Below are 14,636 nucleotides of genomic sequence, written 5' to 3' on the forward strand. Positions count from 1 at the left end.
GAACATAAGCGATAAAATAAGTCTGCTCGTATAAATTGTATAAAGATAGTTAATTCAGTATTTATAAAAGGTTTATCAAATTATAGAAAATGAAAGTAAGCTTTTTCATTAGAATAGATTGCTTTAAATTAGATTTTTTTATGCGCAAATTAATTGACAGTGTGATATTAAAGTTACATATTGAAAAAAGTTGGGGAAAAACGAAATTTATGAATATAAAGTATTATATAAAAATATAAATAAATTTACAATTAAATGTAAAATATTAAATTAGAAATGAAATATAAAATTAATATAAAATTGAAATATAAATATAAAATTATTTTTTTTTAGAGATTATCAAAAGATTATTAGATGTTCATATGCAAATTGATTGACAGAGTGACATTAAAATCACAAATTTATTAGAAGAGTTGATTACTTTTATGAATACAAAACAGTTATATAAAAAATATAAATAAATTTATTATTAAATTTTGTAATTAATATAAAATTAATATAAAATGAAAATATAAATATAAAATTATTCTTTTCTTGAAAAAAAAGCGAGAAATTATCACAAGATAACGGCAATTTATTTTTATCACAAAATTTCTCTGAAATATTGGATCGCTAGATTAGAAATATTAGATTTAGTAGTGAAGCAACACACACATGGAATGATAAGGCCTAGCTACGGTCAATCACTCGGAAGGCTTCACTCTAGTTTTAGACATTGATGAATTCTCGTTCACCTAAAAGGTACACGGTCCGGGTGACGCATATGCGCACAGAAATTAACGCGTATTGCGTAGATGTGGACACACACACACAGGCCAAAGGGACAGAAGAGGATGTAGGACGGCATGATTAATCATCCAATCGTTTGACAAAAAGCGAAAAGCACGGTGGATTTTCACAATTTCGTGGCGTCTCCTCCGAATGTCACAAAAAAAAAAAAGAAAAACTGGCGAAACACCACACTGATAAAATGCTCAGCTTTTAAGGATTTAATTCGTTTATAATCAAGACTATTTGGCTGTGCGCCATTCGAGGGAAATTGCAAGCAACACTTGCAGCAAAAACATGAGCGTTATAAAGGTGCTCATAATTGACAAGTCTGCCATTTGACAATATAATTGTATTATTTTTACATGATCTTTTTTGTGTTATTGTTATCTTGTTATCGCTAAAATATTACTTTCTGTTAAGAAACTTTTGCCATTTCATAAACTATATACAGATACAGAGTAGATCATATTAATGTCCCATCCTATATATCTTTTTTTCCTACATCTTTTACAAAAAAGAGAGACATAAAATAGCGATATTAATTTGATTGACAGATGGTATCGTTTCCGAGAAGTTTATTAAGAATAAAATGGTTACTTTTTTAAATTGGAAACACGATTCTTTTAACAAAAGTTGTAGGAGAGTTTTATTAAAATAAATTCAACCATATATGTATATTAGTATTAAAGAGACCTTACATCTGTTTTACTTCTCTGACATATTTTCATAACATTAATATATTCCAAAATTAAAAAATATGTGGAAAACTACAAACGCGTGCATTTAAATTGCTTATACAGGTCGTGCATATAAAATACATAAATTATTTATCTTTGACAGTGGTCTCAAGATTAAAACTTATGGAAAAATCAAGAAAATACTCAACTAATACATATAGTTGCATTTATCTCGATGAGATCTACAAATTTTTTGCCTAAAAAATTATTTTTATTAACCACAAAATTATTAATAAATTTCTTTAAAATAGCGTCATTTATAAACAAATTTACAGCTGTTTTCTCTTAAGTTAAGCAACTTTTGTGCGAAACTTTTTTTTGGAAAAGGAAAAAAGAAAAAATATTTAGAGTGGACCATATAAATTACAATATATAGAGCGTAAATTAGCAAATCTTGCAACATTGAATTAAATTAGATCTAACAAAAGAAGAAACCTCTTTCTCTCTACTCTCGTCCGTTTATCTCATCGCAATTCAACTTCGACTTCACAAAATGAGGCGTTTAATAGGTGGAAATCGCCAATCGGAGACAAAGTCGAAAACAATCGAGTTCAAGTTCCATCGATCTTGATATGTGCGACGATTCGATAGCGGAACCGTCCAGCACGTGAAGCAAATTTATTCTTTTGTAAGGAAAACTTGAATCGCGACTTTTAAAATTCCGAAATGTATCTGGACTCGCCTAAATCGAACTAGTTCGAGGGAATTTTCTCTGGCAAAGCTGCTTCGCTCTCCCGACATTTCCGTCCGAATAGCTAAAAGCTCGCTCGACGCTTTCCGTCCTCGATTTCCCTTTAAATTTTCGCGTCCGTCGGCTCTCGTACAATTGATTGTTCGCGATAATTTGTTCGTGGCGTACTTGACGCTACTTCACTGTCCGAAAATGCTGCCTGCTCGAGAGAGATTCGTGGGAGAGAGAAAGAGAGCCCTTTTGCGAGTATAATCAACTCCGATTTCCACGGCGTGCAACGTGCCCGGAAAACTTGCGATTTATTCGGTCATTCTTTCTTCGCGAAATCATAATTCGTAAATAAATGCAGCACGCTTTCATGCTTCGACCTAGTTTGCTGTATAGTTTTTTGCTGGAGCAAGAACGAGTGTGGAATTCTTTGCGTATTTCTTCTTGTCATTCGATAGAAAAGATGACACTTTTTCTGTTCATAGAACGATATCTTTCGGTAAATACGTTATCTTAAAAGTTACATATACAGTAAAAAGAAACATACGTAAAATAAATTACATAGTTTTTAAATATGTATTTTTACATGTAATATATTTTGTCAGAAACTTTTATTATTATTATAATTATTATTATTATTAATGCATGTAATATATAATTTTAAAATAAAGAAAAAGGTTTTTATTTTTTCTGCTTATTTTCGTGATTTCCTTTGTAGACGTGTATTTGATACAATTATATATGTATGTACATTTCGTGCAAACGCGTGTAAATATTGTAGTATATATTAGATGAAATCGCCTAATATTTACATAAGATCGCGTAAAGAAAACTTATTTCGATAAAAAAATATTGTTACGAAAAAAGAGTTACCTACTATTTTTCGTATATTATAATGCATAAACATGTATTTATTTTAAAAGTATGCAAATATTGCAAAATTTCTAAAATAATTGATCTTCTAATTTTAACGGAATAATAAAAGCTAATGAAGAAATGTCTTGATCATCGGATAAAATCACAGGCGCGCTGTTTAAATGGCTCTTTACATGTAAAAGTCATGCGTACGAAATATGTAAATTATTTACCTTTTTGACAGATGGTCTCGAGATTGAATCGCCTCCTTAATTTCGCTTCATTCGATTCGAAATTTGTATGATCAACAGAGAGTTTTAAAAGTTTCTGAAAGTTTCGGCTACTTCATACCTGCCTATCTCCGCAAACGAGAAACTTCTTAAACGAAATCACGTATCGATCACTCAATCATGTTCATATTTTCTCTCTCTTCCGAAAGTATTTTATCTATTAAAACTTTGCCACGCCGCTTCTACACATCATTGCTAGCATTCGCCCTCGATAATTTTAATTGGCTTCAAGTCAAAGATGTCACAAAGTCCCTCTTCGCAAATGACGATTCGCAGATCAATTTATCGTCGATTAAAACGTCGCTGAATGTTTCTCGAGCAAATATCGCCGTCACTCGATCACCATCCGATATTAACCAAAAATCACATTATAATATACACAATATTTATATATAATATATTATATAATCCATCAATGTATTAAATACAGTTTGCTCTCGCGTAAATATACACTCTTCCACTCGCGCGAAGATCAGCTGAGAGGTCTCGCGATTCCCTTACGTGTCTCTCTCTCTCTCACGCTAAATATTCATACACACGACTTGTTATATAGTCAAACATCCACCGAGACGGAGAGTTTCGAACGACAGCATAAGTATCGAGAGCGTCGAGGACCTTAGGAGGGTTTAATTCTTCGTTGGAGAACAAACACGTGCACACCAACCTCTCCAACGTGCTAGCTGTCACTTTCCTTTCGGAATTTTTTTCTCCTAATTTTTTTCCTCGCGTCGTCAATTATTCTATCGCGAAAAAAATAGAGGAAAGCAGCGAAGAAAAGAGAGAGCGATCACTCTTTCTCTCTCTTCCTCGAGAAAAGACACCGCGATCTCACCCCCGTGTGGTGTAACGCTCATCGCAAGGGGCGCGGCGTAACTGAGCTCGGCAAACGAACCCTCCGTTCTCTGTCTCTGTCTTCCCCTACTCCCACTCTTCTCTCTCTCTCTCTCTCTCTCTCCGACGTCGCTCCATCGCTTTTCCGCCTTCTCTTTCACCCTCGCGCGCTTTTCCCGCTCTCTCACGCAGTCTCCGTGCTTTCCTTCGATCCTCTTCCAACACGAACTTCTCGTTCTCTCTTTCTCTTACGAACTTTTCTTTCTCTTCGTTTAGCTCAATCCCTCGTTGCGACACGTAGGCCCCTTCTTTTTCACGACATAGTTCCGATACAGTTCCGGATTTTTTTTTTTCCCTCTCTTCGACCTGATGCATCGTTGAATCCCTCGCGACGAGGCGGAAAGAAGGCACTGCATACTTGCGACCGTGATCTATGTCATCTCTTTCTCTCACTTTCGATCGATTTTGTCTCTCTCGTTCTTTCATCTACTCACTATGTCAATTTTTTCCCACTCGTGACATCGATGAAAATCTATTGCAAATAACACGATCCACTTGTAATGGGCGAGTTTTTAACGGAGAACCAATCTTCCAAGTAGGCGCTTAATAAAAGAGAAATTCGAGAGAGAGAGAGAGAGAGAAAGAGAGACAAAAAGGTTGCAGATTACAAATGCGTCCTATCTGGGATTAAGCTTTCGATGAAGCTCTGCTCTGTCATCGGAACATGGATATTCCATTGGGACAAAGTCCGCAAATGGACCGTGAGAATATTATGAGCGATATCTATTTAAAATACGCAAAGATCGACGACGATTCGGCGATATTAATAATTACGTTTTAATTAAACATATTCGCGTGTGTTTCTGTTATCCGGCGATCTTGCGTTTATCGGCGCTTAAATAAATATGCTTTGTACGGCGACAGGAATAGAGAGAATGCGTATAATTATATTACCACCGAAACTATTAATTTTCTATGGTATGTTAGATTGATTGTTGAGCGAAATTTATTCTCGGCTTTTGACGAAATATTCCCGCGCTAAATTGAATTAAAATTTTAAATGTCACGGTGACATATTTTTTGACGTGTAAAGGTGATTTGACAAATTTATTCGACGAAATGAATTTTAGTGATTTGTTTTACCGCGGGATTCATCGTCAGGCTTTGTACGAAATTAACGTTAATGCCGATCTCCGATGGCAATTTTTTTAAATCACGATCATGACGTATAAAATGGCGACTATAAATGTGTATATACATAGAACGGATATAATGACTACGATATATGCGACGACAGCGAATTTAATATCGAGTAATATCTATTTGGAAATAATTATTATTTATTCGTATTGAATGAACGGACTATATATATATACGCATAGGCAATTTTGGCAATTATTCGCATGAAAATGAGTTTGATCTTTGCCCACAAATTGAAACAAATACAGATAAAATGTGATTCACAGGCGACAAATAAACTTTTCCCAACCATTATTGTTATATAATGAGGGGGAAATTCGCGTATTAATTATGAGTATAATATAATAACATGGAAAATATAGAAAGCTAAATTAGATTTGATATTAATTCTAACGCATAAAATAATCCTGTGCTACAATCAAAATTATTCACAAAGATAATAATGTGTGCCATTATATATTCATATATATACTATATGTAGGTATGTATAATAATAATCTAGTGATAATATAGCATATTTTTAAGAAAGAAGTATAATTAAATCATACTCTACAAAAGTTATTGTGTTATACTTACAAATATATAGGGAGTTGCGACCTAATATTTATTTTCAGTTTTTGAAATTATGTTTACAAAGCTATAAAATGGCTTTCCTTAAATATTATTAATTGATGCAAGATGAACATAATTATACAAAAGTTAAAGGGAAATTGCGCGCGCGTGTATATATACATATTCATTGTTTGCATACCATTTGCATTATATTGTTTGTATCTGATTGAATAACGATTGAAACACGCGTTTTACTATTACGACATTTCATCCCTTTTTGTTTTGTGCGATTTGATATATATATAAATTGTTGTACCTTGGCGGAAAGTACTTCAGAGTTCGCAAGAACCAAAGTATCTGCCGGGTTTCGATAGTAAAATTTCAAATTTCTCTATTCTTGCAATGGAGAGGCACGTCTACATAAATATTTTATATTCCCGGAAAAGAGAGATGCTGGCAACAAGCAATATCACGAAACGGTTGCGAGCGATTGTCTCAATAATATTTTCGAACGTCGTAAGATTTATAGAAAGAGCATATAAATTAATTACACGTCGGATATATCTTAGCCAGTAGTTTTTTAGCCACAATTGTTATTTATTATCTGCGGAAATGGATTTAATTTGTGAAACATATGGAGTTTGTATTCAGCAGTTTTGAAAATTGAAGAAAAAATTAAAGATAACGCAAAGCCGATATTGATCTGTGGAGAATACACGATTTTTTTTCCCTTTTGCTCGGTCTTCCGTCATAGTACGTGTCGATAAAAATTCGAGAGTTGAAATCCATAATCTTCCATTGGGAGAGACGTTTAACATGTTCGGCGTGGCAACAACTGGTCGATTTAACATTGCGAAATATTGCACCTTGTAGCTACGAGTGTAACGTTAAATCATTTGCATGACATCTGACATACACGCTATATTTGTTCAATGTCTATTTTAATTTAAAGTGTCAAACAGGCAATAAGAGCCAAATCGCGGATGACAAGTGCGTCTATTTTAATTATTTTGGCTTCACTGCTGTGTTTGGACAGAAGAATGTTAATTATATAATTTTTGTTTCATTTTAATGTGTATATTTTTGTTTGTAACATTAAAATATGAAAACCCTATTGTAATTACATGTAATTATTTAAACATTAAAAATCTGATGTAAAAAGCACCGGGGAGAAAAGTATGATTAACAAATTAATAATAATAATTAATTTACGATTTCTATATTTTATGTTATACACAATTATAAAAATCAAGTAGGTATAATCAAGTTTATATTAATTAAAAGTATAATGTAAAAGTATAAATTTATTTTAATTAAATTTATACAAGAAATAAAAAATTAGTATATGTCACGTAGGATTTTATCGCGTAATATAAATACGAACCAAGATTTTTATCTAAATATTACAGTTTAATACTGCATAATTAGACAGAAATATGGATTTTAATTACTACATTTATGTATTAATATTCTGGTGGTTATGAATAATTAAAACTAGCAGCATAATTTTAAATGCTACAAATATCTCACATATGACAAAAATGTAACATTTGTTTTATTTTGGAATGTTTGCAAGATACATATGTATGTCAGCGTTCTTCAAATCTTTGTTTTAAATTCTGTTCTTTTTTATGTTTCTTCACACAAAATATCATATGCATATATTTATATATATAATTTACCATTTTAATATATATATAATTTTTAAATCGGCTTTTATATTTTGCAAATAATATTAAAATATAAAAATCCGCATACTTAAATCTTCGAATAAAATTGGCAAATATCGAATTAGATTCATTAATCATTTTGGAAAAGGATTAATGTCATTGATAGTTTTTGTTTTGCTTATTATCGTTCGTGGAAGTCTTTTAGGAAAGATAATGCTTTTCTGGAATAAATAAATCTTTTTTTTTTACTTCTTTATTTCTTTTATGTATTCTTTCGGACTTCTGGAGTTTAATGACTAACGTTTTATCACACCAACTTTTATCATTCGTGATTAAAATCAATTGCTCTCAATGTAACTTATGACAAAAGTAGTACCTTTCCATTGAAACTTTTCCACTAACTTGCTTCAAATATATTTTCCATTTGTATAAGTAAAAAAAATATTCTGCAAAAACATATATATTTTTTGTCATCCTATAGTACCTTTTTTTTAAATCGCATAATATTTTGTTGTAATATTTACAAGCAGATTATCAGCTATGCAATATTATTCTTATGTGAAAATACGAATTTTTAAGAAACATTATGCATGCGACAAATCGTCATTTTAACTTTACTTTTACCTCTGCCTTTTCTAATCCTTTCTTTTACGAGTATCTTTATCTTTAACAGATCATAACTATTTTCCTTTTTTATATCATCATGAGATCTTTAACGATTAGGTAGGAACTTATTAAGCGAATTTTAAATGACAAATGTCAGAGCACGAATGCATGTTAAAATGTAATTTTATACCTTATTATTTTTATTCGAAATATTAGTTCGATGACATCTGCTGTAGAGGAAAATAGTGTAATTAATAATTACACACACAAATGATAAAGTAATAATATTATAAACAATATCATGATTTAGAGAACACTACAAGACTATTATTACCTTACGATATAACTGAGATATTGTCTTAATTTTTCCCTTTTCACATTTTAAATTATAAGTCAAGAATTTTTATCGCACAAATACAATCTTTTAGATGCTTTTATGTAACATATATAAACTCTGGTGACTCTATAGAACTTGCTGTTATAAATAATGACACGACTTCCGTTCCGCAGCTCAATGCATGTTTAAAGACTCCGAAAAAGCACGTAAGCAAATACTAGAAATCTCAAATTTAGACTCAACAATAACCGAACTTTCTTTTTCTCTCTCCAAGTACTTTATAAATATTTTCTCTACTTTCCAGGAAAAAAGCGATAGAAAAAGGATATATTTCGAATAAAAAAAAATCCATTAATGCGGCTCTTTAATAAGTATGTTCCATAACAAATGCCTCTCTCTCTCTCTCATCTGATTCATTTATAAAGTAAAAGCGGACAAAACGTTAACTAATACTCTAGTGAACAGAATTAAGTGCTTTCCACGTAGGATTTTCTTGGAAAGTCTCTCACGAAGATTTCCATAAATTAATTGTCTAATCGTACGAATTGGAAAATGGAAGCAGTTCTGGTCGTGTATGACTCTCTGACTCGGGACAATCCCGATCAAAAGAGCCGGAACGACTTACCGAGCATTTATCAGGCTTTCCGAGGAGTTCATTCCTTGTATACAGTAGGTACCTTCTGTCACCGTATTTGAAAGGGCGCACCGGCAAACAGGATTTGCCATTCGAATTCTAGCTTCACTCACCGGAGCGTAGATAAATCGTTCCGAAAGCTCTTTATTTATAGGTCCAACCGTTTTTCTCCGTTCGATATTCATCAGCTCCCTTCCCTAACATTTTCGCGCTTTCTCTTTATTAATCAATAACTTGTTAAATAATTTGTTCACTTTCGGTAGAAGTTTGCCATCGGTTTGATGAAACGTTAGAAATATTTTATATAAACTGTTTAATGCTTTATGAGATTTGCATAGAAATGTTCGTCGACTTACGTTGGATTTTCAAAAACATTAAGACGTGTATGTACACGCTTTTGGCAACATTTTTCAGAAATAAAAAACGTAGTATGTCGTGTATATATACATACAAATATATACATGTACAAATAAATACAAATATGTACATACAATGTATATAAATGTGTATACCTACATTCGAATATATGTGTATTCCTGTTCGTGAAATAGTCACATCGCGTATAATAAACTTTTTATTTAATTCAACTTTAATGTCTCCAACTCTTAAATTCTTTTCGCTCCTTTCCGAACCGGCAACTTTATAACTCCGTCAACGTTAAAATGCCATTCCGAAAGAACGGAAAATCCGAGCTCCATTCGTATCTCAAGTAGGGATTTCACGCGGACTGCTAATGTCAGATATTGTAGTCCATAAATAAAAAAGCGCGAGAAATTCTATACGAGTACGCAATATCCGATCCCAATAGCCTTAATAATATTACTTTGAATTTCTTAAAAAAACTCTAATTGATGCGTATCTTCTCATGTATTCTATTTATTATGCACAAATATTGCATTATAGAGGAACACGTTTAGAGGAACGATATTTTCTATTATATATTTTATTTATGTAATTATTTCTTATATAATTTTTAGTATTTTTTATTAAATTTTTATAGATATGTATTTTCTCTGTATACTTTTTTCTCGCATATAATTCACATTAAAAAAAAACATTAATCATTGTTAATAATTTAATATAATTAATACTTGGTTATTTTTCTTGTTTTAAATATTTTATTTAATTATATATAATAATATAGTTATAGAAAATATATTTTTATAGTACAAAATTCTGTTGCAATCAATCTTCACGCGACAAATGCGTTTTCGTCGACGCGACGTCGCGTTTATCGTTGATTATACTACTAGATTCGCGAATAATAGAAAGTAAAATGCATTCTCTCGTATCTCAAATAAAATTAAATAAAATATAATTATAATACATATTTTATATATATAATTACGCATTGTATATATGTATTTTACTTATTGTTACTTGCGAATCTAGTAGTATAGTCAGCGATAAACGCAACGTCGCATCGATAAGAACGCGTTAATATTGCGTGGAGATTGTATGTGACAGAATTCTGAATACAAGAGAATTGAATAAAATATAATTATATAAAATATATATTATAATTATATCATATTTAATTTTATTTTAAACGGGAGAGAACGCATTTTATTGTCTGCTACTTATGAATCAAGTAGTATAATCAGCGATAAACGCGACATCGACAAAAAATGCGATCAATTGTGATAAAATTCTGAATTAAATAAAAGAGAATTAAATAAAATATAATAATATAAAATATACAATTATATAATTATATGTTACTTAATTTTATTTAAGATATGAGAGAACGCATTTTACTACTTGCGAATCTAGTGGTATAATCAGCGATAAGCGCGACATCGCGTCGACAAAAACGCGTTATTATCGCGTGGAGATCGATTGTGACAAAATTCTGCACTGTGTGACTATTTTCTTTACGTATCTAAGATTCGAAGTCGGGGTAAGGCAGCAAAGAGAATCACTAACGACGTTTCAACGACAACGCCTGTTCCGCCGGGCTTTATTCTCGTAGATATCGGGCGTGATATTAAGTCGAGCTAAAAGTCGGTTTATTCGACTAATGTCATATTTACTAACATTAGAGCAACAAAATATATGTGAGTCATACTTATATTTCGTTCGATATCAGCGTCAACTGAACGTCGACGATAAGATTAACATATAAGAATAAACTTCAAACTTTGCTCCTATATATTGATCGGACGAAAAGAATCACAATCAGGCGAGCAGATTGATTTTACCTTAATATAAGTTTTTTATAGAATATGAGATTGTATAAAATTATGCAAATTATATGTAAAGTATGAAAAATAAAAAAAGAACTTACTTACTTTTTCATTACGGCAAAAGTTTGTTGAATTTCTTGAAGAACAATGTCATCGTTTATTTTGTAACATTGTTTCTCTAATTATATATATATATATATATATATATATATATATATATATATTGTTCCGAAGTATCGCAAATAATTATTTTTATAATTTATTCAAAATAAAATGACTTTGTTTAACTTTGTGAAAGTTAAGCTTTTAAACTTGTAAAAATAATAAGATTTTATATTATTTGATTTTCTTTCTCATTGTCAATTAATATATAAGAACTGTCAAAATATATAATTTTGTCAATATAATATCAAATGTATGAATATAATATCGAATTGTAAAAATGTTTCAATAGATTTTCACAAGATTGATCATAAAAAATATTCACATAATTAATAATAATAATAATAATTTAAGTTATTATAAAATTTTAAAAAATCTTGAGAAAGACAAAAAAACGTACCCTAAAAGTATATATATATATATATTCAAATACTTATACAACAAATAAGTGTTTGAAAGAAGTTTAAATAAAAAAATAAAAACATTATTAAAATGTAAAATTTATATATGTACACTTGGTATTTTAATCATAAAATAAAAGTTTGTCACTCACGGTTGAAGCGCAACAGCAAAGTTGATTTTACGTTGATCTGAAACAAAAATATAAAATTTAAATTATGATACCGCTTAAAATAATTAATATTAAAAAACAATTATATTCTGTATATCCTCTAATATAAAAAAATCGTATAATCGAAGACAAAGGGAAAATATGAATAGAATAATTATATATAATTTTTCCAAAAAGACATTCTTTTTAATTTCTACAAGATGAAAGAGTCTTTTTCACAAATTTTTCTTTGCATCGTCCAAAAGAGAAAATAACTGAATGAACTAGAGAAAATAACTGAAGAAATAGACATGTCCGTAATTAATTAAAAATAATAACAATTAAATAGCAAGATAAATAAATAAAAAATTAAAATAAATATATAATAAATTACTTGAAGAGTGCTCTGGCATCGTCCGACGCCTCCTAGGCCTCTTCCTCCTCTCGGGTCGTCAGGGTGGGTCAACACACGCGCGATACTTTAAAGAAGACTGAAACGGCACTCCCGCACTTAGACGCGCGATACTTAAAACGGCACTCCCGCACTTGGTCGCGCGATACTTAAACGGCACTCCCGAATTCTGTGATCGCAAAGCAATTTCGTAAAGATTGCACTTTGAGTCGACGAGGTAACTAACAGGAGTTAAATCTGAAACAGAAAAAAACAAATCGATTTGAGTGATTTGCTTTAACTTTTGTTTCATATTCGAGTCTCAGGTAACTCAAATTCGTTATGATATAACAGTACGATATACATATATCGCAGAAATCATACAACAACAAGTTGTTGTAATCAGTCCAAGGCGAGACATATGTGTCTTCAAGATGTAGTAAGGAGGAGGTGTTCGGTGAGTTATACGCGAAGACATATATGGGAACACCATTGATGTATGGTGTATGCGACAAGAGACGGGACGGAACCAAACGACGACGATCCCACCTGCTCTTATCGGGCAATCGATCCAACTCTAACCGATTCGAGGCCGAACCGCTTGTCAGAGGAGAGCAGAGCTTTCATTGGAACATTGTCCAGCAATGTTCCAATGAGATTGAATTCTATTTCGTCGGTATCGGAAATACGATCGTCGACAATAGTCAAGTGTGAAAGGGGATATCAATAAAAACGAACCTTCAAAGTTTAACGTTAGCCCGACACTTCGCACGGCACTTCCGAACTAATTAAAATGCGAAAGCGGAAACGATCGAAAATGTTGAAAACCGATTGGGCACTTGGTTTCCTCTCAGGATAAACCCCTTCCAGGTATCTATTGGAAGGGTTTCGTCAAAACACGCCGATGATGTAATCCAAAATATATTCTAAAAACAAGTATCTTTATTATTTCAGAATTTTATCGAATCTCTTTTCGCTGCTCGATTCGCATCGTTACAGAATACTCTCCTAATTACAAAATAAATTATAAGATATATGTTAAAATATTATATTGTAGAATTATTGCATTGATATTGTAGAATTATAAATGCCAAATTGTATATTTTTTATACTATAACAGCGTAACCAAAAATTCTACGTCAGTTGATTTATTATTGATTTAAAACATTACTTTGTGCTAAATATTCCACTTCTTTAGTATTTATAATTGATTATTGATAAACAAATCTGTTTGTATAACGATCTTCCATTACCTAAATTAATCGATCCAACGTTTCGTGCATTATTTCACATTATTTTATATAATCAATTATTTCCCTTATTTGAATTATTTATTCTGGTTATTCGAGTGGTTTACACCACTCTTTTAATTCGGAAATGATAAATTACATATCTCGGTGAGAAAAATTTAAAACCAGATGCGAGATATATTCGAGATAAAATCATCGTTAAAAAAAATAACTGTATCACTCCCATAAATAATGTAATACATTTGAACATTTTCGCTTCAATTGTTAGTTTCAAATGAATAAATCACATAGTATACTTATTTAAATAAATATATAGTTGTCTTTTTATATATATATATATTTAATACTTTTAAAAATCGTTAATAGTGACAGTTAAGTAATCGCGTTGATAATTAAAATTGTTCTTAGAAAATAATCGCATTCTCTTGTCATAATTGGGTATCTAAAGATAATAACATGATATATAAAGTTGTTCACATTGCAAACTGTTGGCTCGAATATCTCTAGCCGTAAAATTTATTTTAAAAAATTGTTCATTGAAAATAATCTGTTTTATAAATATATAAAATATTTTTAATACATTTATAATTATAATACAATGCAATTTATTATATAATTGATTTTTTGGAATAATTAAAAAAATTCTTTCCTTACGCAAAAAATATTTATATAAATATTTTACTTTGTTTCAAATGAAATAAAGTTGTATATGAATGAACAGGTTAATTGTAAAATAAATTGCAATAAAAATGACTCGTTATAAAATAGGTCGATTAGTAATTATTAACGCGCATTTTATTCAATAAAGTATTTCAGTTGGAATATACGACACGTGTGTGTGTATGTGTGTGTTTATCTTATTTCGAACTTAATCAATCGATAAAGAATAAATAGTTAATACATTATAGCTGTGCATTTGTAATATATTTATTTAT

General features: G+C 30.7%; 1 protein-coding gene across 2 annotated transcripts in view; it reads right to left on the reverse strand.

Annotated features, from left to right (window-relative positions):
* LOC114939725 (zwei Ig domain protein zig-8) overlaps positions 1-4,190 on the reverse strand; it is a 159,802-nt gene extending 155,612 nt beyond the window's left edge. For both annotated transcript variants that reach the window (XM_085490306.1, XM_029314149.2), the window contains exon 1: positions 3,276-4,190. The gene's annotated coding sequence lies outside the window, so the exon portion shown is untranslated. The remainder of the gene's footprint in view (positions 1-3,275) is intronic.
* Positions 4,191-14,636: the final 10,446 nt, after the last annotated feature.

Source organism: Nylanderia fulva, unplaced genomic scaffold (genome assembly GCF_048542155.1).
Source record: "Nylanderia fulva isolate GAGA-0341 unplaced genomic scaffold, ASM4854215v1 Scaffold12, whole genome shotgun sequence".
NCBI classification, from domain to species: domain Eukaryota; kingdom Metazoa; phylum Arthropoda; class Insecta; order Hymenoptera; family Formicidae; genus Nylanderia; species Nylanderia fulva.